Raw genomic sequence first — 21886 nt, forward strand, 5'->3', positions numbered from 1 at the left:
CCAAGGTAGCACATAGGTTAACTGTAGCAAACACACAAAACATTTTACTACAGTCTTTTCTGTTATTCAGCCCTTTATTCAGACATTACCAAAGCTCTAGGTACTTGTAAATCTTTTATTTTTACTTATTTATTTGAAAGGCAATTTGATGAGGAGAGAAAGAGAGAGGAAGGAAGGAAGGATGGGAGGGAGAAAATCTTCATCCACTGGTTCACTCACATGGGTTCCTGAAAGGCCTGCACAAAGCCAAAGCTAGAAAGCAGGGAATTCCATCTGGCTCTCCCATGTGGTAGCAGAAACCTAAATACTTGAGCCATCATCTGCTGTCTTCCAGGTGTGTATTAGCAGGAAGCTCTGTTTCAGAGATAGAACTTAATTTCAAGTACTCCTTATTGGATGTCAGTGTTCCAAGTGGGAGCTTAACTCACTGTGCCATCAACACTTGCCCCTCAAAGCTTTAATTTTTAAGATGCTAACTTGGACCACACTGAGTCACTGTCAAGGGAATGACAGGAAATAGGGAATGGGGAAAATGGGCGTGGTCTCTAAGAAAAGTCCTAAGAGAAGGTTGAGATTTATTAGGTATGTGGTCCTTTGTTTCTGATACTTCTTTGCAAGCATTTTCATTTTTCGGAGAATATAAATGCAATTATTTCACTACTATAGGAAGAAACCATGATTTTTAGGTAAAATACATAGTAGCATAAGGAAATTCATGGTTCCAATTAATATGTTTACCTTTCTGTTACCTAACTTTACAGGTGATACTTGATTGTGTAGTACATAGCTGTCCATAATAATTTTTGTCATTTTACATAAAAGGATTATATTAGTAAGGAATCATTTCTAAAGACATTTTAAAAATTTATCTATTGGCAAATAATTGGCATTGTTAAATTCCAAATGAGTAGTATACTCTCATAAATGAATTGTGAATGTTGATGTAACAGTTTGTTCATTTTTAAAATACATGTAAATTAAAGTTTACTTTTGAAGCTCTCTTTCTCAAGAGAAGACAGCTTCTTATTAGAATTACAAATAAATGGGCCGGTGCCGCGGCTCAATAGGCTAATCCTCTGCCTAGCGGCGCTGGCACACCGGGTTCTAGTCCCGGTTGCCCCTCTTCCAGGCCAGCTCTCTGATATGCCCAGGGAGTGCAGTGGAGGATGGCCCAAGTGCTTGGGCCCTGCAGCCCATGGGAGACCAGGAAAAGTACCTGGCTCCTGCCATCGGATCAGCTCAGTGCGCCGGCCACAGCACACAGGCCGTGGAGGCCATTGGAGGGTGAACCAACGGCAAAGGAAGACCTTTCTCTCTTTCTCTCTCTTTCACTGTCCACTCTGTCAAAAATTAAAAAAAAAAAAAAAAAAACACACACACACAAAAAAATAAATGGGCTCTGTTATCATAACACCTCCCCACACATATCTACGTGTTCTTTGATTGCTCCCTCTTCCTGTTATAATCAGTTAGTCACCTTAGTCCATCCTACTCAGTGCACCCTAGAATTCGGCCACTGTCCTTTACTTCCACTTCATAGACAACTTCAGATTCTTTGAGCCACCTCAACCTAGACCACTGCAGTAGTTTCCCAGTGAGTTACCAATGCTTACTCCCTTCCAACGTTCCTTAGTGCTCATTTCATGCTTCATTCCCACTCAACAATCTTATTGTTGGATAAAACTCATATCTCTTACTGTGGCATTGAGGACTGACAAACTCTAGATCCACAATATCCTGCCAGTTTACATTTGATATGTTTTCTTTGTTCCTGCCATGGTCACTATCCCTTAAATATGAGTACTCATTCTTGTACCTTCCCCATTTGGTTCACAGAATGTGAGTTGGTGTACGTGTGCATATTTAGAATTCTCTCCAGACATCTCTGGTCCTTTGCAGTCATGAAAGATTAATCAATCCCTTACTTCCTCCATAAAGTCTTATTCATCTCCTTTATCTACTGTGCTCTATTTTATAAAGTCCCATTACATTTACATCTGCAAGGCTATTTGTGAATGAGTTATTGTCTGGAATTATCATTCATTGTTTTCTATTGAATTTTTTCATTAGCTAATAAATTTTAAAACTTAAAGACAGGTAGTCTACCTTACTTATCTGCATAGTACCTTACCTTGTTATGCATGCAACAACTACACAATAAATACCTGTTTTAATAATTTGATAATAATAACAGAGCAAATATCTTTGTGACAACTGTATCAGTTATTCAGTTTACCAAGACATTTTTTCCATAAAACTGACTATACTTAATATGTATTCTCATATCAAATTATATTTTAAATGTTATAAAAATCATATATATTAAAATGAATGGCATTTGGTAATATGCATAAATGCTTACTGAATTATGTACTTTTAAGATACAGATAATTATAAATCATTCTAAAATATGCCTATAAATTATTTTTAATTAGATAAATTAGTTGAAAGGAAATATTTATGTAAATCAAATAAGATTAAATTTTAAATATATAGTATTAATATTATAAATACAAAACTGTAATAAATGAAATTCAAAGATAATATTTAAATAAAACTTTATCTGTAGAAGCTAAGTAATATTTAATAATTTAGCATGCTGTTTAACTCACAGTATCTTTCACAATATATCAAGATAATATTCTATAAATAAGGACTTTCATATTCTTCATGGAAGATTGCTATTAACAAATAAAAAAGGATTTATACAAATACTACATCATTCATAAACATTCACTATTTCCTTGTGGGAGTTTTTTTTTTTTTTTTTTTTTGCTATTTTCAGTTTTTATTATTTTACATGAAGATTCCTGGAGCTCATACAAGTGTATCATAAGAGACTGACTTTGGGCACACTGGATTAAGCAGCCACCTGTGATGCCAACATCCCATCTGAGCACTACTTCATCTCCCAGCTGCTCCACTTCTGATCCAGCTCCTTGTTAATGAGTCTGGGAAGGCAGTGGAGGATGGCCCAAATGCTTGGGCCCCTGCACCCATATGAAAGACCCAGAAGGAGCTCCAGGCTCCTGACTTTCTCTTGGCTCAGCACTGGACTTTGCAACCATTTGGGGAGTGAGCCACCAGGTGGAAGATTCTCTCTCTCTCTCTCTCTCTCTCTCTCTCTCTCTCTCCTTCTCTGTAGCTTTGCCTTCAAAGAAAATAAAATAAATCTTTTAAATTTTACCATAAGAAATTATTTAACTAATTCTATTGTATGATTAATGTATACTACAGATATCATCCACTCAAAAAGTGATCAGTTTGATCGTTTTTTATTACTGTCCTCCTGTCTCAAAGATATGCGTGTTATGGGTAAAGAGCAAATCAAAATTAATGGCAATAGAAAAGTTATTCCCACAGTAACTTGTTAGGGATTCTCCCTCTTGAATGTAGAGGAAAATGCAGAAATACTGATTGCTTCCAATATCTGTGTGAAGTGCAAGAAAAGAGGCATGAAACTCATATAAAATAACTGCAAATGGTTTGAATGAAGCTACTGCAGCACCAGATAGCGGAGACACCCTGACTAGGAATCAAGGGACCCAACTGCAGTTCCTTGGGTAAGCTTGAGGCAGGACATATCTGTCGAATTGCATCTGAGATGTCAGGATAGAGTTACTATGAAATCCCTGAGGCAGATAAGCATGCTGACTCAATAAACAATTATCAAGAGCTACTTCAGAACTTTTGAAATTCCTCCCCACTTTGAAAGTATGGAAGAGCTGACAGTGAATTTCAAGAGGGCATTTCTTCAGCAAGAAATACCGCCAAGCTGTGGATGGACTGGGGATGTTTCCCTCTATCTTTTCATCTAGAAAAAAAAAAGGAGGGATGGCTGTAATGGGAGCACTCAGAGACCTTAATGGGGTCTTCAGCAACTTGGGGTACAGTAGGAAGCGTTTTGATGTGAGGAATCTCAATGCAATCACTGTGGCAAAGGCCTGATGTGACAAGTGAGTGACACAAAAGTGGCAATTTGATTAGAAATGAAAATTCTCCATCTCTTGACAAGCACAGACTGTGTGAGTGTCTTTCACATGTTTCTCATTTTCCATTTTGCCCTGGTGTACCCTGGGAACTTAGGGTGGAGAGGCCTGGGAAAGACCAGGAAGTGCAGAAATGGCGGCTGCTGCTGCAACTGGCAGGCCCCGTGTGGGCAGGCTCTGAAGAGCCCACAGCAGTTCCCAGGCACCGCGGGCATCTTTAAACAGGAGCAAGCCTCAGGTAATACGAAGGCATCAGCAATAATACCAGCGTACTGTCTGTGCCTTCCTTCATTTTCTCCCTCTCTGCACACTGTCTTTGGAAAAACCAGAAACCACTTTGCAAGCTGAGAGAGGAGCAGCAGAAAATGAAAGAGACTGACTGTACCCACTTTTTAAGTGCCAATAGCCTGTCTGAAATCACTCCCAACTGAGGGAATGGAAAAGATAGAATGCTCAATCGAGTTTGGAACTGGGTGTTCTAATACAAATTGAAACTGTTTTGTGAGTTAGAGGAAGTGTCGTGTTTATCATGACCTATGAATGACTACAAAAGGCAGTTTCCCCCAGAGTTTTGATCCAGTAGCCAGGAGAAAAATCTTCCCTGTGGTATGTATTTTGAACAGACAGTGGGAGAGATGAAGTGAATTTTGATTGCCCCCTCCCCATTCTGCCAGCTCAACATACAAGGCATACTACTTGTCTTTCACTGTCCATATACACAAGAAAAATGTAGAGAAGTCAATTTCTCAAATAAATATTTTATACTGTAAGGACTGTCTTTTCTTTTCGCTATGAAGAAAGGGGTATCACAACTCTAATGGAAGAATCTGGTGAGGACAGCCTTAGTATCTACAGAACTACACACTACAAGTCAAACTTTCAAAATGACGTAGAACTAAACACCACGAGTAAAATAACAGTAAGTTGAATCCAGAAGTATGTTAAAAAATATTAAACCATGACAAAGCCAGACCAATAAAAATAGATATGCTAGTAAACTTATCATATAAATATCTTCAATGCTATAAAATTTTTACAAAAGTAACAAAGATGTCATAATTTGAAACAAGTAGATATTCTACAGTCTAGGTGAAAAGATTTCTTTTTAGAACATTTAAACTGTTTTGTAATGCAAATAACATCATGCCTCTGTTAAGACGCCAAAGAATTGCTACAAATCAGGAAGCAATAGCTTTTTCATTATTAATTCAGTGATCCATATTGCTCTGGAAGTTGTAGGCAACACAATAATAACGATAATTAGCTATTGAGGCAGGCATTTAGCCTGCAGCTCAGACACCCCATGTTCCAAGTACCTGAGTTCAATTCCCAGGTCTGGTTGCTGACTCCAGCTTGACTCCAGTTTCTTGTACATGCAAATCCCAGGTGATGACTCAAGTAATTGAGTTCCTGCCACCCAAATGGAAGACCTGAGCTGAGTTTCCAGCTTCTGGCTCCAGTTTCAGCCCAGCCTAACACTGGTCATTTTTGTCATTTGGGGCCTGAATCAGTGGACAGATTCTCTTTCTCCGTCTCTCCCTCTCTCTCTCTCTCTCTCCCTCCCTCCCTCTCTCCCTCTCTCCTTCTGCATCCTCATCTGTGTAGTATTTGCATCTGTATATGAATGTGTGTGTTTGTGTCTCCATTCTTTCTGACTCTCAAATAAGCAAATAAAATGTAAATACAACTAGATACCAAAAGGGAAATATCATTACTTTCAATTATTCCTTTTTCTTTGATGACATACTTGAAAGGTCTTCCCTAACTCAACATCTTAAAATAGTCCTTTATATGTCTTTGAATTCTTATATGTGTCTAAAATTTATTTTAGAGGTAGTTAATTATCTAGTTATTTTACAAATATCTACTCACACGTGGCAAGAAAATTCACTGATTTTTTTCTCTTTTCACCAATTCAAAACACTACCTTGTGATATACAAAAGGCTGCATATATATTTTACATTCTCTTCCAAATAATACAATTCTTTTTCATTCAGCACCACCATGTGTTAGTTATTGTAACTTTGTAATTTGATAAATAAATTTTGTTTCTTTGATTTATTTGATAAATAAATCTTGTTTCTTTCTACTTGACTGAAGAACTTTTAACACTTTGAACTTTCTAAATCGTGGTGAGAGACATTTGCTATACCAATTGTTGTTAAATTCTGCTCAGAATAACAGCATGTTTATCTTAGTGAAATTTCCTGAAGATTTGTAAATGTCCCATGGATACTTAAGAGAATTTTCCACAAGATACATACTTTATCATCATCATCATCATTCCAATTTTTCATACTCTTATCTGTTTTTAATGTTAAACATAATGTTTGTTTTATTTGTGTATTTTTTTTACATCTACAACTCAGGAGTATCAGAAATATACTTTTATTCTTCCTCACTGAGATTCATTTTGCTTAATTTCAACAACCCTTGATGTTGAAAACTTGTGATTTTAAGGAAATAGCTGCTCCTCCAGGTTCAAATCAGAATGTCTGGAATAAATGCTCAGGAAAATAATCCGTGCCTCTTGTGTGCATTTGCTTTTTTTCTTCTCTTTTCCTAGGAGATCTGAGCTCCCCAGAACTTACATAGACCCCAGGACTAGCTGTGGAGCAGCTGGACTTTGCTATCCTCTGCTTCCAGGGCTCACCACTGAAGCTGGCTTGTTCTTCCTGTTACTGCTGGCTGCTGGAGTGAAGTCTCCTGACATACAACTTAGAAATCTCTTTGGGAAATATCAGAAGTGATTAATTTGGAAATTATCTTTACAGCTTTTAATATATTTGTATGTATATAATTATCAGTAATGCAATGGCTTACCTTTATAGTTCTTAATATGTTTGTGTGTCTACATAATGATGATGACTACCCATAATAAAGCACTGGCTTATTGACTATTCCCTTTGTATAATGAAGAAACATAATTTTATTCTAGTATTTGTCTAAAATATTTTTATTTCTTTGCCATTATCTAAGATTTTAGGCCTAAAATACAATTAATAAATAATTTATGCCATGTATCTTGTTTTTCAAAGACTGTCTTTAATTTGTAAGCATATTTGTTGTTGCTCTTTAAATGGGATATGTAATTTAGAGATACAATTATCCTTTAACTTTCCATCATGAAATATTTGATTTAATCTAACTAATTTTTTAAAAGATTTATTTATTTATTTATTTATTTGGAAGTCAGAGTTACACAGAAAGAGAAGGAGAGGCAGAGAGAGAGAGAGAGGTCTTCCATCCACTGGTTCACTCCCCAGTTGGCCAGAACAGCCTAAGCTGTGCTGATCCAAAGCCAGGATCCAGGAGTTTCTTTCAGGTCTCCCACATGTATGCAAGGGCCCAAGGACTTGGGCTATCTTCTACTGCTTTTCCAGGCCATAGCAGAGAGCTGGATCAGAAGTAGAGCAGCCAGGATTTGAACCAGCATCCATATGGGATGCTGGCACTGCAGGCAACAGCTTTACCTGTTGTGCCACAGCACCAGCCCCTTAATCCAACTATTGATTGCTTAAAGCATATACAGGTTTTCAAGGAAAGGAACATAAATGCTATATTCTTGACTATTTTTCATGCAAAGGGCATGGGAGCAATAATAGTACATATAATTTTTGCAAGGTACATAGAATGTGTAAATTCTGCATGCTGAAGCCCTATTACTGTGGTTAGTGGATGTGGTTTTTGGTAGCATTATTTCCCTTCTCAGAAATCTATTGATATTTTCTCTTACCTTCTGATTATTAGTGCTCCAGAAAAATCTGAGACTAAGATGACCATTGTGTCTTTATTGTGACCTTTATTTTTCTATACAAATTTCCATATAGTGTTTTCCTCATGTTTGATAAGGAAGCAAACTCACTAGGAATTGTCTAAACTACTCCTTCTTAAAGACTCTTTCCTTGAAGAGCCTTGTTAATTTCCAGGCTTAAAGTCTTTCATCAAGTGAGGAAAGTTTTCTTCTCTGATATTGCTGATTATACATTCTTTTTCATTTTGGTTTTGTCTATTCTTCAGGAATATTAGTTACCTATATGTTTGACCATTATTTTCCTATATTTTTGTATCTCCTGTCTTCTCTCACACACTTTTAATTTTAAATAATAAAATTCTGTGTTTTCTGAAAAAAAATTGTGTTTGGACACAACATAAGCTTCCTACTTTAGTAGGATGCATTTTGATCTTTATTACTTCTAAATCAAATTTCAACTCCTCTACTACAATTTTTGGTTTCTTCATAATCTTTTTATGTTTCTAGGTTGGTTCAGTCTCATACTGTCATTGTTATTTTTCATCTTCCTTTTTTAAAAAGATTTATTTATTTATTTGAAAGTCAGAGTTACCCAGAAAGAGAAGGAGAGGCAGAGAGAGAGAGGGCTTCCATCTACTCGTTCACTCTCCAGATGGCTGCAATGGCCAGAGCTGTGCCAATCTGAAGCCAGGAGCCAGGAGCCAGGAGCCAGGAGGTTCCTCTGGGTCTCTCACGTGGGTGCAGGGGCTTAAGGATTTGGGCTATCTTCTACTGCTTTCCCAGGCCATAGCAGAGAGCTGGATCAGAAGTGGAGTAGCTGGGACTCAAACCAGTGCCCATATGGGATGTCGACACTGCAGGTGGCATCTTTACCTGCTTCAGCACACCACCAGCCCCTATCATCTCTTTTGTAAAAAAATTTATTGTAAGTAAAATGGATGTTATAAAGTAGTTTTAATTTTTCCTCTGTATCTTGAGCATAAAGGACTATTATTTTCTCTTTTTTTCTGTTTTTATTTAAGTTAAACAAGCATCATGAATTTCATATTTACAGATTTAGGAACATATTGACATTTCCCCCGAACCCTTCCTCCCGTCAATGCTCCAGCCCTTCTCCTCCTCCCTCTCACATTCCCACTCTTAATTTTTACAAAGTTCTACTTTCATTTTACTCAGTGATTATATAGTTAGCCCTGAACTAAGTAAAAGATTTCAACCAATAGTATGAAGAAAAAAGAAATGAAAAACAAAAACCTCACTGTTCCTCAACAAAAGAGATAAGGGTGTAAACAATCATCAAATCTCAAAATTACATTTCAGGTACTTTATTAGTTACCTCAGATCAGGGAATACATATGATATCTGTCTTTTGGGGATGGGCTTGCTTCACTAAGTAAAACGTTTCTAGCATCAATTTCATTGAAAAATACAGGATATTTTTTAGCATCTGAGTAGTACTTCATAATGTATATACCATTTCTCTATACAGTCAACAGTTGATGGACATCCGGGTTGATTCCATATCTTTGCTATTGTGAATTGTGCTTCAATGAACATCAGGGTACAGATAACTCTTTTATATGCCGATTTCTTCAGATTTGGGTAAATTCCCAGGAGTGGGATGGCTGGATCATACGGTAGGTCTATATTCAGATTTTTGAGGTATCTCCATACTGTCTTCCAGTGTGGCTGTACCAGTTTAATTCCCATCAACAGTGGACCAGGGTACCATTTTCCCCACATCCTCGCCAGCATTTATGGTTTGTTGATTTCTGTAATGAGAGCCATTCTAACTGGAGTGAGCTGAAATCTCACCATTGCTTTGATTTGTATTTCCCTGATGTCTAGTGATTCTGAGCATTTTTTCAAGTGTCATTTGACCATTTGAATTTCATCTCTTCAAAAATGCCTGCTCAAGTCCTTTGCCCAATTCTTATATGCATTGTTTGCTTTTTTGTTGTTGAATTTCTTGAGCTCTTTATAGATTCTTGATGTTAGCCTTTTATCAGTTTCATAGCTTGCAAATATTTTTTCCCTACTTTGTCAATTGCTTCTTCACCTTGCTGAGTGTTTCTTTTGTAGTGCAGAATCTTCTCAGCTTGATGTACCCAATTTGTCAATTTTGGCTTTGATTTCCTGTGGTTCTGGGGTCTTTCCAAGAAATCTTTACCTATGCCAATGTCTTTGGAGTTTCCCCAAGGTTCTCTAGTAACTTGATGGCATCAGGTCTTAGATTTAGGTCTTTAATCCATTTTAAGAGGATTTTTGTGTAAGGTGTTAGGGATGGGTCTAGTTTCAAACTTACCAAATGGAGATCCAGTTTTCCCAGCACCATTTGTTAGAGACTGTCCTTACCCCATGTATAGATCATAGCTGGTTTGTCAAAGAGAAGCTGGTTGTAGATGCATGGAATGATTTCTGGAGTTTGTGTTCTGTTCCATTGGTCTACAAATCTCTTTTTCTTCCAGTACCAGGCTTTTTTGATTATAACTACCTGTAGTATGTCTCAAAATCAGGCATTGTGATTTGTTTTTGTTGTATAAGATTTCTTTAGTTATTTGGGCTCTCTTTTGTTTCCGTATGAATTTTAGCATCATTTTTCTAGTTCTATGAAGAATGTCATTGGTATTTTGATTGAGATTGCATTGAATCTATAAATTGCTTTTGGTAGTATGGACATTTTGATGATATTGATTCTTCTAATTCGTGAACATAGGAGATTTTTCCATTTCTTAATGAACTGTTCTATTTCTTCAGTGTTTTATAATTTTCTTCATAGAGATCTTTGACATCCTTGGTTAAATTTACTCCAAGGAATGTAATTCTTTTTGGAGCTACCATGAATGGGACTGATCTTAAAAGTTCCTTATCAGTCATAACATTGTCTGTGTACACAAAGGCTATTGATTTTTCTGTGTTGATTTTATATCCTGCTACTTTACCAAACTCTTTTATGACTTCCAATAGTCTCTCATTGGAGTTTTTTTAATCCCTATATATAGGATCAAGTTACTTGCAAATAGGGACAATTTGATTTCCTTCTTTGTAATTTGTATATCTTTGATTTATTTTTCTTGCCTAATGGCTCTGGCTAATACATCCAGGGTTACATTAAATAGAAATGGTGAGAGTGGGCATACTTGTCTGGTTCCAGATCTTAGAGAGAATGCTTCCAGCTTCCCCCCTTCATTAGGATCCTGGCCATGGGTTTGTCATAAATTGCCTTGATTGTGTTGAGGAATATTCCTTCTATCCCCAATTTGTTTAAGACTTTCTTCATGAAAGGATGCTGTATTTTATCAAATGATTTCTGCATCTATTGAAATAGCCATATAGCTATTCTTTTTCAGTTCGTTAATTTGACATATCACATTGATTGATTTGTGAATGTTGAATGGCCCCTGCAAACCAGAGATAAATCCCACTTGGTCTAGGTGATGATCTTTCTGATGTCCTGTTGGATTTGATTATCTTAAATTTTTATGAGGACTTTTCATCTACTTTCATTAGGGATATTGGTCTATATTTCTCTTTCTCTGATGAATCTTTTTCTGGTTTAGGATTTAAGGTGATGCAGGCTTAATAGAAGGAGTTTGAGAGGATTCCCTTCCTTTCAATAGTTTGAATAGCTTGAGAAGTATTGGAATTGGTTTTTCAAATGTCTGATAGAATTCAGCAGTAAAACCAACCAGTCCTGCACTTTACTTTGGAAAGTCTTTATTCCTGATTCAATTTCAGTCTTGGTTATTGGTCTGTTTAGATTTTCTAGATCTTTGTAACTCAATTTTGGTAGATTGTCTATCTAGGAATCTATCCATTCCTTCTAGGTTTCCCAATTTTGCAAACGGCTTTTGTAGTATGCATACTTTGCATACGGCTCTTTGTAGTAATTCCTGATGATTCTATTATTTTTCATCTCTGACTTTATTGATTTGGGTATTCTCCCCCCCCTTTTTTTTTTGGCTAGTTGGGTCAATGGTGTATCAATTTTGTTTATTTTTTCAAAAAACCAGATCTTCATATCACTGATTTTTGTATTTTTTGTTTCAATTTTGTTTATTTCTTTTCTAATTTTAACTATTTCATTCCTCAAATTTGGGGTTTGGTTTGTTGCATTTCTAGGTCCTTGAGATGGATTCATAGCTCACTTGTTTGGACTGTTCCAATTTCTTCATGTAGACAACGATTGCTATAACTTCCTTCATCACACTGCTTTTGCTGCATCCAATAAGTTTTGATATGATGTATTTTCATCTTCATTTGTTTCCAAAACTTTTTTATTTCTCTTTTGATTTCTTCTATGACCACTGTTCATTCAAGAACATGTTGTTCAGTTTCCATGGGTTGTTAATTTCCAGCTTCATTCCATTATGCACAGAGAAGTTGCATAGTATGATTTCAATTTTTTTAATTTGCTGAGACTTGCCTTATGGCCTAGCATATTGTCTATGCTAGAGAAAATTTCCTTGCACTGATGAGAAGAATGTGTATTCTGCAACTGTATGGTGAAAAATTTTGTAGATGACAGTTAGGTTCATTTGGTCCATTGTGTCAATTAAGTCTGTTGTTTCTTTGTTGATATTCTTTTTAATTGATTTGTCCATTGAATAAAGTGAGATATTGAAGTCCCCTTTTACTATTGTATTGGAGTATGTCTCCCTTCGTGTCCATTAATATTTCTTTTAAATAATAGGCATTCTGTAATTGGGTACATATTCATTTACTATAGTCACTTCTTCCTGTTGAATTGATCCCTTAATCATTACATAGTGCCTTTATTCATCTCTTTTAGCAGTTTTTATGTGAAAGTCTATTTTGTCTGATATTAGGATGGCAACATCTGCCTTTTATTGCTTTCCATCAGTGTGGAATATTTTCTTCATCCTTGTGCTTTCAGTCTGTGTGTGTCTTTGTTGGCGAGGTGTTTTTCTTGTCAGCAGCAAATAGATAGGTCTTGTTTATTAATTCATTCAACCAGTCTGTATCTTTTAATTGGAAAGTTGAGGCCATTTATATTCAAGGTGACTATATAAGTTACGAGTTTGCCCTACAACTTTTCCATAAATGTTCCTGTTTTTTTTCTTTGGCTTTTTAAAAATTTTTATTAGGGTATTTTCTGCCTTCACATTCTTGCATAGTGATGGCTATCTTTCTGTGTTTCTGTATGTAGCATATCCTTAAGCATCTTTTGTAAGCCTGGGCAAGTGGTGACAAATTCTTTCAATTTCTCTCTGTTGTGGAAGGTATTTATTTCATCTTCATTCATAAATGAGACCTTTGCAGGGTATCATATTCTGGGTTGACAGTTTTTTTTTTTTTTCTCTCAAGATTTGAATTATACTTTGCCATTCCTTTCTAGCCTATAGAGTTTCTGATGAGAAGTCAGCTGTGAGTCTGATTGGAGGTCCTCTGAATGTAATCTGACATTTTTCCCATGTACATTTTAAGAACTTTTTCTTTATGTTTTACTGTAGAGAGTTTGACTACAATGTGTTGTGGTGAAGATCTTTTCTGGTCATGTCTCTTAGGACTTCTGTGTGCTTCCTCTACTTGGACATCCCTTTCTTTCTCCAAATTGTGGAAGTTTTCTGTAATTATTTCACTAAGTAGGCCTTAAAGTCCATTCTCTCTTTCCATACCCTCAGGAACTCCTAAGACTTATATGTTGGGTCGTTTGTTAGCATCCCAAATATCTCCAACACTGTTTTAAGTTTTCAATTTTTCCTTGTTTTTTTTTTTTGTTTGTTTGTTTGTTTGTTTGACTGTAAGATTTCCAAAGATTTGTCTTCTATTTCAGACATTCTTCCTTCTGCCTCACCAAGTCTGCTGTCAAGGCTTCCCACAGCATTATTTACTTGATCCATTGACTTCTTCATTTCTAATATTTCATCTTGATTTCTCCTTAAAATCTCAATTTCATGGGAAAACTTTTAATTCACATAATGTATGGTTTTCTTCAGTTAGTGGATTTGCTTCTGATTGGCTTTGAGTAATCCTATGATTAATTTCTAATTCCATTTCTGGCCTTCCCTCAATTTCTTCATCTTCACATTCTAATATTGAAATGTTCTTGTGTTTGTTTAGGTTGGGAGGGTCATTATGTCTTCCGTATTCTTTCCACATTTGTTTTTAGGCATCTGTGCAGTTCATTTTTATTTTTTCCCTTTGATGGCTTTTATCTTTGAGCTATGCCTCTGTGGCTTTGTGGGATGTCTGCACTTTCAGTGAATACCCAGAGGTGTGTGCTGGGTGTGGTCTGGGAGCTATAGTCAGTGCTCCACAATGAGGTAAGAATCCAGGGTAACACCCAAGTTGGGCATGCCCAGGTGTTAGCCCCAGTGTGTTCCGTGCCAACATATGAACCTATCAAATGATCTACGTGGTTCTCACTGTGAGCACAGTGAGCATGTGGAGCTGCTCCCAGTGATTGCCTAGAGACTCAGCTACTCCCTGCACTTTCTCATGTGACCACTGAGTCCCCACGATCTCATCATGCACACAAGGCTCCCATAGTTGCTGGGTGCAGAGGTTTCTGTTTGCCCCATCAGCCTGCCCAGTCAACAGAGAGGCAGATGTTCCCTGAGACATCTCTGCCTAGACATGTTTATCCTGGGAGGCTATGCATGCCTCAGGGTCCTACATGTTGTTCAGCCACTTCTCAGACACGCTCAATGTCAGTGGGGACTGCAGATTGTTCCCTCCACTGGAATCACTGGATCACATGGGTACAAAAGTGCCACTGCAGTTGCTCCACCACTGCAGCCAGTACTTCTGTGAAGGTGGTATCCTATCTCAGCCAGTTCCTGGGTGTGCTCATAAAGGCTTGCACAACTGCCACCCAGACCCAAAGTGGTATCTACCCTTTCTCAGCAGGGCAGCAGGCTCTGTTGTGGGGAAGTTATGGGGTGAGACAAATGTGCTGCTTCTAATTCCATTGTGTCCACAGGCAACAACTAGCCCCCAGAGCTCCAGTCCAGACTCAACACCACACTCTCCTTCTGGTTATATTGCCATGAGTTGCTGCAGTCCAGCCTCACCTTCATTGCCAAGCTGCTGCCCACTTTGGCTCTCAGCCACTGCGATCCACAAAGGTCCACGGGGTTCTTCCTCCTCTTGTAGGATTTCTGGTATGATTTTTCTCTCCAATTCTCCCTTGAAAGTGCACTTCCTACACTCTTTCTTTCAAAGTTTATTCCTAGTCTAGTGTATCACGTCACTCTCTAATCCGCCGTCTTGGAATAAGTACCTTTATTTTCATATTAAGAAGTTTTTCAGTGGCAGGTGCTGTGTCACAGCAGGTTAAAGCCCTGGCCTGCAATGCTGGCATCACATATGGGTGCCAGTTCGAGTCCTGACTGCTCCACTTCTGATCCAGCTCCCTGCTAATGTGCCTGGGAAAGCAGTGGAGGATGGCCCAAGTCCTTGGGCCTGCACCAATGTGGGAGACCCAGAAGAAGCTCCTGGTTCCTGGCTTTGAATCTGCTCAGCTCTGGCCATTGCAGTCATTTGGGGAGTGAACCAGTGGATGGAAGACCTCTCTGTCTCTGTCTCTTTTTCTCTCTCTCTACCTTACTCTATAGCTCTGTCTTTCAAATAAATAAAATCTTAAAAGTTTTTCAAAGTCTCATGCTGTATATATATTATTGTAATACTCTTCAGAGTACTTGATTTTTGCTACTTATCTCCTATTTATCTCTTTCTTCTAGAGACTCCATCGGGATATACTATATTATTTATAGTTGTCTATACTTAGGAAGATTGCTCTACTAGTATACCTTATATCTGTAAAAATATAGAAGAGGGGCCATGACAGAGAATGATAGGAAAAGAAATTTCCTTCGTCTTTTTAGAAAACATTTTCAACATAGTACCTTTAGTTAGTCTGTTTAGATCATTAAAGTATTCTGTCTAATATTTGATGGGTTACTTATGGTTTTTGTAAAAACATGAGAGAAACAGAAGCGTATCCTATTTGTGCTTTAATAAACTTTTGCATCGTTTAGATTTTTACTTAACAAAATTCATAAATTATGGCTAACATAAAATTTAAAATCTTTTGAGCATTTACCACATGTAAGACATTATGTTGTATTCACTAAGTTATCAGACATGGCCCTTGTTTATATTATCAATAAGTGAATTAATGCACATTTGATAAAAGGAAGCCAATCATGCTTCTGCTGATCGCAGTGCCATGCCTACCTAAAGCAATTGTTTCTGCATTGAAGAGGCAAAAGTGCATGGCCCCTGTGATCATGGCCATTTCGATACAAGGCTTTCTGCTTGACAAGTCCAAACTGAATCAGGAATTTTAGAATCAACTTCCCACATATGAGATGTATGCTCCTTTTTTCAAAAAGAAGATTAATTTTCTGTATTAAAATTTTTAATTAATAAAGAAGTCTGTGATTTATATGGATCTATTCCTATGACCATTTATTAAAGTACACCACATTATTCTGTTTCTTTACTCAAAAGCATCCCTCAGTCTTGAAATTCCTTTCCATGTGCCAGTGTTGCTCCATCAGAAACTCTGATTTGAAGGAGATAACCCAAGCCTAGGGTTTTCCTTTGAAAAGACCTGTCACTTTGTGTCAATTGTGGGAATTCGTGTCAATTTCTGAAGTCATTTCATATTTGCTTTGCATTACATCATTTTGTTCATGTCTCAAGCAACTGAAGATGAACCTGAAAATTTATTGGACAAGACAGATCCCTTCCCAAGTGCAGATAAGCTTGAAAGGCAAAGGTGAAAAAACACTCAATGTTTTAGGAGCACCTAAAATATATAACTAAAACAGCACAAAACCTTAGTGATTAAATGCAATTTGGTATCATCACCATGGACATTAAAAACAAAATGAACTGGAACTGAATTGTATTTGAATCCTTTATTTCCCGATCTGTTTTTGGTATCATTGAACTTCAAAAGTCTTTTGAATAGCTGGATTTTATATGAATGTTTGATGATAGCTCTGCTGGCTTGCATAGAATAGACTCTATGAATTGAGATGCCATTCTAACAGCAGAGAGGTTGGCAATATATCATCAACACTCCTGTCACTTTTTCTGTGGCACAGGGGTGGTTGGAAAGTAGACTTGGTCTGTGTGAAATGTTCTCTGTCTCTCATCTGAACAGACTTCATATTTGATATCATAATTCAGTCAATTGGAATGGTATTTGACTTGTTTTCCAAGACTAATTTTTATCTGCAAATAAATATGCACATACAGTTGAGAGACTCAAAAGCATCCCTCAGTCTTGAAATTCTTCTGGAAGATTTTCTTAACATCTACATTTGTTTTGCTCTAAAGCAGAACCACTGAAAATTTAGCATCCCATACTAAGTTAGGAATATAAGGATTAATGTTCAATATAAGGAGAATACATGGAGAAATAGGTCTTTTATGACATTTCTTTTTATGAGTGAGAAGGGATCTAATAAATTACTTTATTGCATCTCTTCTCACAAGTGAAGATAAATGTCATCAAAGACTTCAGGTCTCATGCATTGCCTTTAATGTACAGTTCTGTCCTCCTATATTTCTATATTTGTCAAAATCATCCAATGGGTATTACTTCATCATCAAATACTTTTTAAGACAAAAAATAAAATAACATGTTGAGAAGAACATGTTTCATTTCATTTAGGTTGTTGCTCAACTCGTCATGTGTCCTTTCTTAGGTAACTCCCCTGTTACATTTTTCTCTTAATATTTCTCATCTCCAAGGACTGAGCATTCACTTTTTATGTTGAGTGAAGTTTTAGACATGCTGCGGATTTTTTCATAATAATATTTTGTGCCTTTTTAATATTCTTTGTCTGAAGTAATTTTTTTAAAATTTATTTGACAGGCAGAGTTAGACAGTGAGAGAAAGAGACATAGAGAAAGGTCTTCCTTCTGTTGGTTCAACCCCCAGATGGCCGGAGCTACACTGATCTGAAGCCAGGAGCTAGGTGCCTCCTCCTGGTCTCCCATGCGGGTGCAAGGCCCAAGCACTTGGGCCATCCTCCACTGCCTTCCCAGGCCACAGTAGAGAGCTGGACTGGAAGAGGAGCAACTGGGACTAGAACCCGGCGCCCATATGGGATGCCGGCGCTACAGGCAGAGGATTAATCAAGTGAGCCACAGTGCCAGCCCCTGTCTGAAATAATATTACTGCTCCCAAAATTTGTACCTTCTTATATTTTAACATTTTTGGATAGTGATTATCAAACAACTAGCTATATACATTAGACACAAAAATGCAATCTGTATTCTTCTGTTATACTCAAGCCACGCAACTCACTACACTCTCCTCTGGGGTCTACATTTTTATTATCATTCTGATTTTTTCCCCACTTTATAATACTGTGACTAAATCCTGGTAATTTTTTACTTGGACAACGGTTAAAGTCCACTAAAGCAGCAACTTTGCAACACATCATGAAGAAATATATTTACATCAGTACTCAAGAGATACAGTCATAATTAAAACTGAATTTACATTGGTGAAATAAAATATTCAAAAACACAATTCTTCCTCTTAAAGTGTGAAGCACAATGACATTTCTATTCTATTTTATTCTATTCTACCTATTCTATTCTACTCCATTCCATTCCATTCCATTCCATTCCATTATTACAGGAAAATTGATTTTAAAACCTCACTAAGGAGTTTCTCCTTGCAAATGAAAAAAAAAAAAAACTAAAAAAGAATTACTCATTCTTCAATCATGACCCTTACTAATGGAGTTTTCACACTTCCAGAAAAATGTTTCTGTTCTGCTTATATAAATACATAATTTCTCCCTTTAAGTCTCTCTATTTTCATCTCCTGGATAAACACTAAACTAATCACTGTACTATGTAGTGAGTGTTCCTGCTATCACCTCCTGTGCATCAGTTTTACTCCCTGAATTCACACACTCAAGCTATTCCATTTTGTAGCTATCTGTCTTCCACACAGAACTTCTGACTAGAAAGCTGCCTTCCTGCCACCTTATATTTTCTGTCCTTCCAGACTCTGCTCAGACATCTTTCCTTTTCTCTAAAGCTTCTCCTAATCCTTCCTAAACAAAAATTGTTTCACTTACTTGGTGTCATCACTGTAATCAGAAAAGCTCCTTTTTCTAACACTTAAATGGATAAACTCATAATTCACTCCCAGCAATACCTCCACCTTGCCTGGATAGCCAATTGAGTTTGGATATATCATACAGGGAGATGGTTGCCTGCTGATTCAACTTCTTCAGGTTTTCTAATCGTTTATGAATTTCTCATTCCCTTTGAATTTTTGTGCTTCTACTCATTGGATGGATTGGTTTAAGATTCTTCCATAACCAGAGCAGAAGTTACACTTCATCAACAAAATAATAAATTCTGTTTGATTTGATTTCTATCACAACTAGACGATTGTAAACTACACTAAAAAGTATGGCATGACTGTTTTGAACCAGGAAGCATTGAGATGTGTTCTCTGTTAAATAAACAGTCACAAGGCCTATGATCTCCCTGGCTTTCCGCCAGGATAGAATAGAATTTAGGTTTGTGGTATTTATGGGACATATATAGGAATCAAGAAGATGGAGCATATGGAATTTTCAGGAGAGTGTACTGGGGAAGATGGAGAAAAAGATGTCCAGAAAATCCAAAGAAGAAAGGCAGGAATATGGATTGGAGGGAGGTGGTGGGGAAGAATCATCATGTTCCCAAATTTGTATATATTAAATGTATGAAGTTGTATTCCTTAAGCAAAATTTAAAAAGTCAAGCTACATAGCTGGGAAACTGTAATAAAATTAATTGTTTTATAAAGAAATTTTATTTTCCAACATTATAAAACAAAACAAAACAAAAGGCCCTCAATATTCTTTGGCTAAATCCTAGGTTGAATACTAATCTCCACATGCTCCAAGTGAAACTCTAGGAGCGCAGGAATCTACAAGCTGAACAACGCCACAAGCTCATATAGGGATGGCAGCCATGGAAGTATTTTCTAACCATTACGAGATCTGGTTGAATATCTAAAATAGTCAATGGAGAACTTGGAAACATTACCCCTGAGTAACAAAGCTAAACTAGTCCTAGAGAAAAGTCTATTTTAGACCTTCTGTCATAAATCTTAAAAGAACAAAGTCTTCAAATATTCGGGTAACTGCCAAAAATCTATATTTTCTAAAAAAAGTGAAAATCCAAAATAATCAAGAATGCATTATTCATAATATCTGAAACTTGATGAGATATTACTATAATACTATATATACTATAAATTTTACTATGTAAATAATCAAGTTTGAACCATAAGCAAGAGAAAAAGTAATTAATAAAGCAGAGTCAGAAATAGCAGAGATGAAGAATTTAGCAGATTAACTTTTAAAGCAACTTTCACAAACATGTACAATAATTGAAAGGAAAACATAAACTTAACTAACACAGAATCTGAAACTTTTTAAAGAATAAATGTAATTTCTAGAACTGAAAAGCAAAATATTTGAAATGAAAAAAGTAACGAGTACTCAAACAATATATTTCACTTTGTGTTTCTATGGGGGTGCAAACTGTTGAAATCCTTACTTAATGCATACTAAACTGATCCTCTGTAAAAAAAAAAAAAAAAAAAAAAAAAGAAATTATCAATTCCCAACTTGACTCTCACTGGGATTAAACATGACAATAGGTCTGCTCTGATTTCATCATCATTTAAAAAAAAATCATCTATTATTTTTCACTTTATGTTTCTGTGTGGGAGCAAACTGTTGAAATCCATACTTGATGTATACTAAGCTGATCTTCTGTATATTAAGATAATCGAAAATGAATCTTGATGTGAATGGAAGGGGAGAGGGAGTGGGAAAGGGGAGGGTTGTGGGTGGGAGGGACGGTATGGGGGGGAAGCCATTGTAATCCATAAGTCGTACTTTGGAAATTTATATGCATTAAATAAAAGTTAAAAAAAATAAAAAAAATAAAGTCATCGAATAATTTAACAGCATATCAAACCCTACAGAAGAATAAAAAATAAAGAACCTGAAGATATAATAGCAAATATACCCAAGCCAAAGCACAAAAATGACTGAAAAAATTTTGAATCCTAAGTCACCTGTGAGTCAACAGTAAGTGGGTCTAACCCATACATACATAGAGTCAAAGAAAAAAAGAGTCTAAAGAAAAGGCAGGACAGGCCAGCGCCGTGGCTCACTAGGCTAATCCTCCACCTGCGGTGCCGGCACCCGAGGTTCTAGTCCCGGTCGGAGCACCGGGCTCCTGGCTCCTGGCTTCGGATCAACACAGGCGCTGGCCGTAGCGGCCATTTTGGGGGTGAACCAACAGAAAAGGAAGACTTTTCTCTCTGTCTCTCACACTGTCTAACTCTGCCTGTCAAAAAAATTTTTAAAAAAAGGTTAGGACAAATATAGAAACAGTAACAATAAAAACCTTTTATTTATTAAGAAAATAAAATAAAACCACCAAATGATATCACAGTGAAATTGTTGAAGACCAATGATAAAAGAAACTTTTAAAAAGATTTATTTATTTGAAACTCAGAGTTACAGAAAGGGAGAGATGCAGAGAGCAAGAGAGAGAGGAAGAGATTTTCCAACTCATAGTTCACCCCCAGAAAGCTGCAACAGCCAGGGTTGGGTTGGGTCCAAGCCAGGAGCCAGGAACTTCTTCCAGGTCTCAGCTGTGGTTAACAGGGGCCCAAGCAGTTGGACCATTTTCCACTGCTTTCCCAGGTGCATTAGCAGGGAGCTAGATCAGAACTGGAGCAGCTACGACACAATCCAGCACCCATTAGGGACCACAAGATCCATAAGCCCATAAGGTCCCCAAATAAAGTTGCTTACATTTTCAAAACTTATTTTAAAAATACGTGGATGTATGGTGGAGACTTTATGTGACCCATGAAGCCTAAAGTATTACTCTCTGGCCTTTATAGATAAAACTTTCCAACTTCTAAAGTATAACTGTGATATGTTAAAGATGATACTGCAAATTCTAGAGAATCTACTGAAAATATAAAGCACAAAGGTTATAGCTCATACCTTGAAAGTAGACATTAAATGGAGATAACATGTTTAATTTAAAAGCGAATGTCTTTTTTTCTTCTGTGCAGTTGGACTAGGTAGGTGGTTGTCAGCACGCTGGAGGACAAATC

This window comes from Oryctolagus cuniculus, chromosome 3 (assembly GCF_964237555.1).
Source record: "Oryctolagus cuniculus chromosome 3, mOryCun1.1, whole genome shotgun sequence".
Lineage (NCBI taxonomy): Eukaryota > Metazoa > Chordata > Mammalia > Lagomorpha > Leporidae > Oryctolagus > Oryctolagus cuniculus.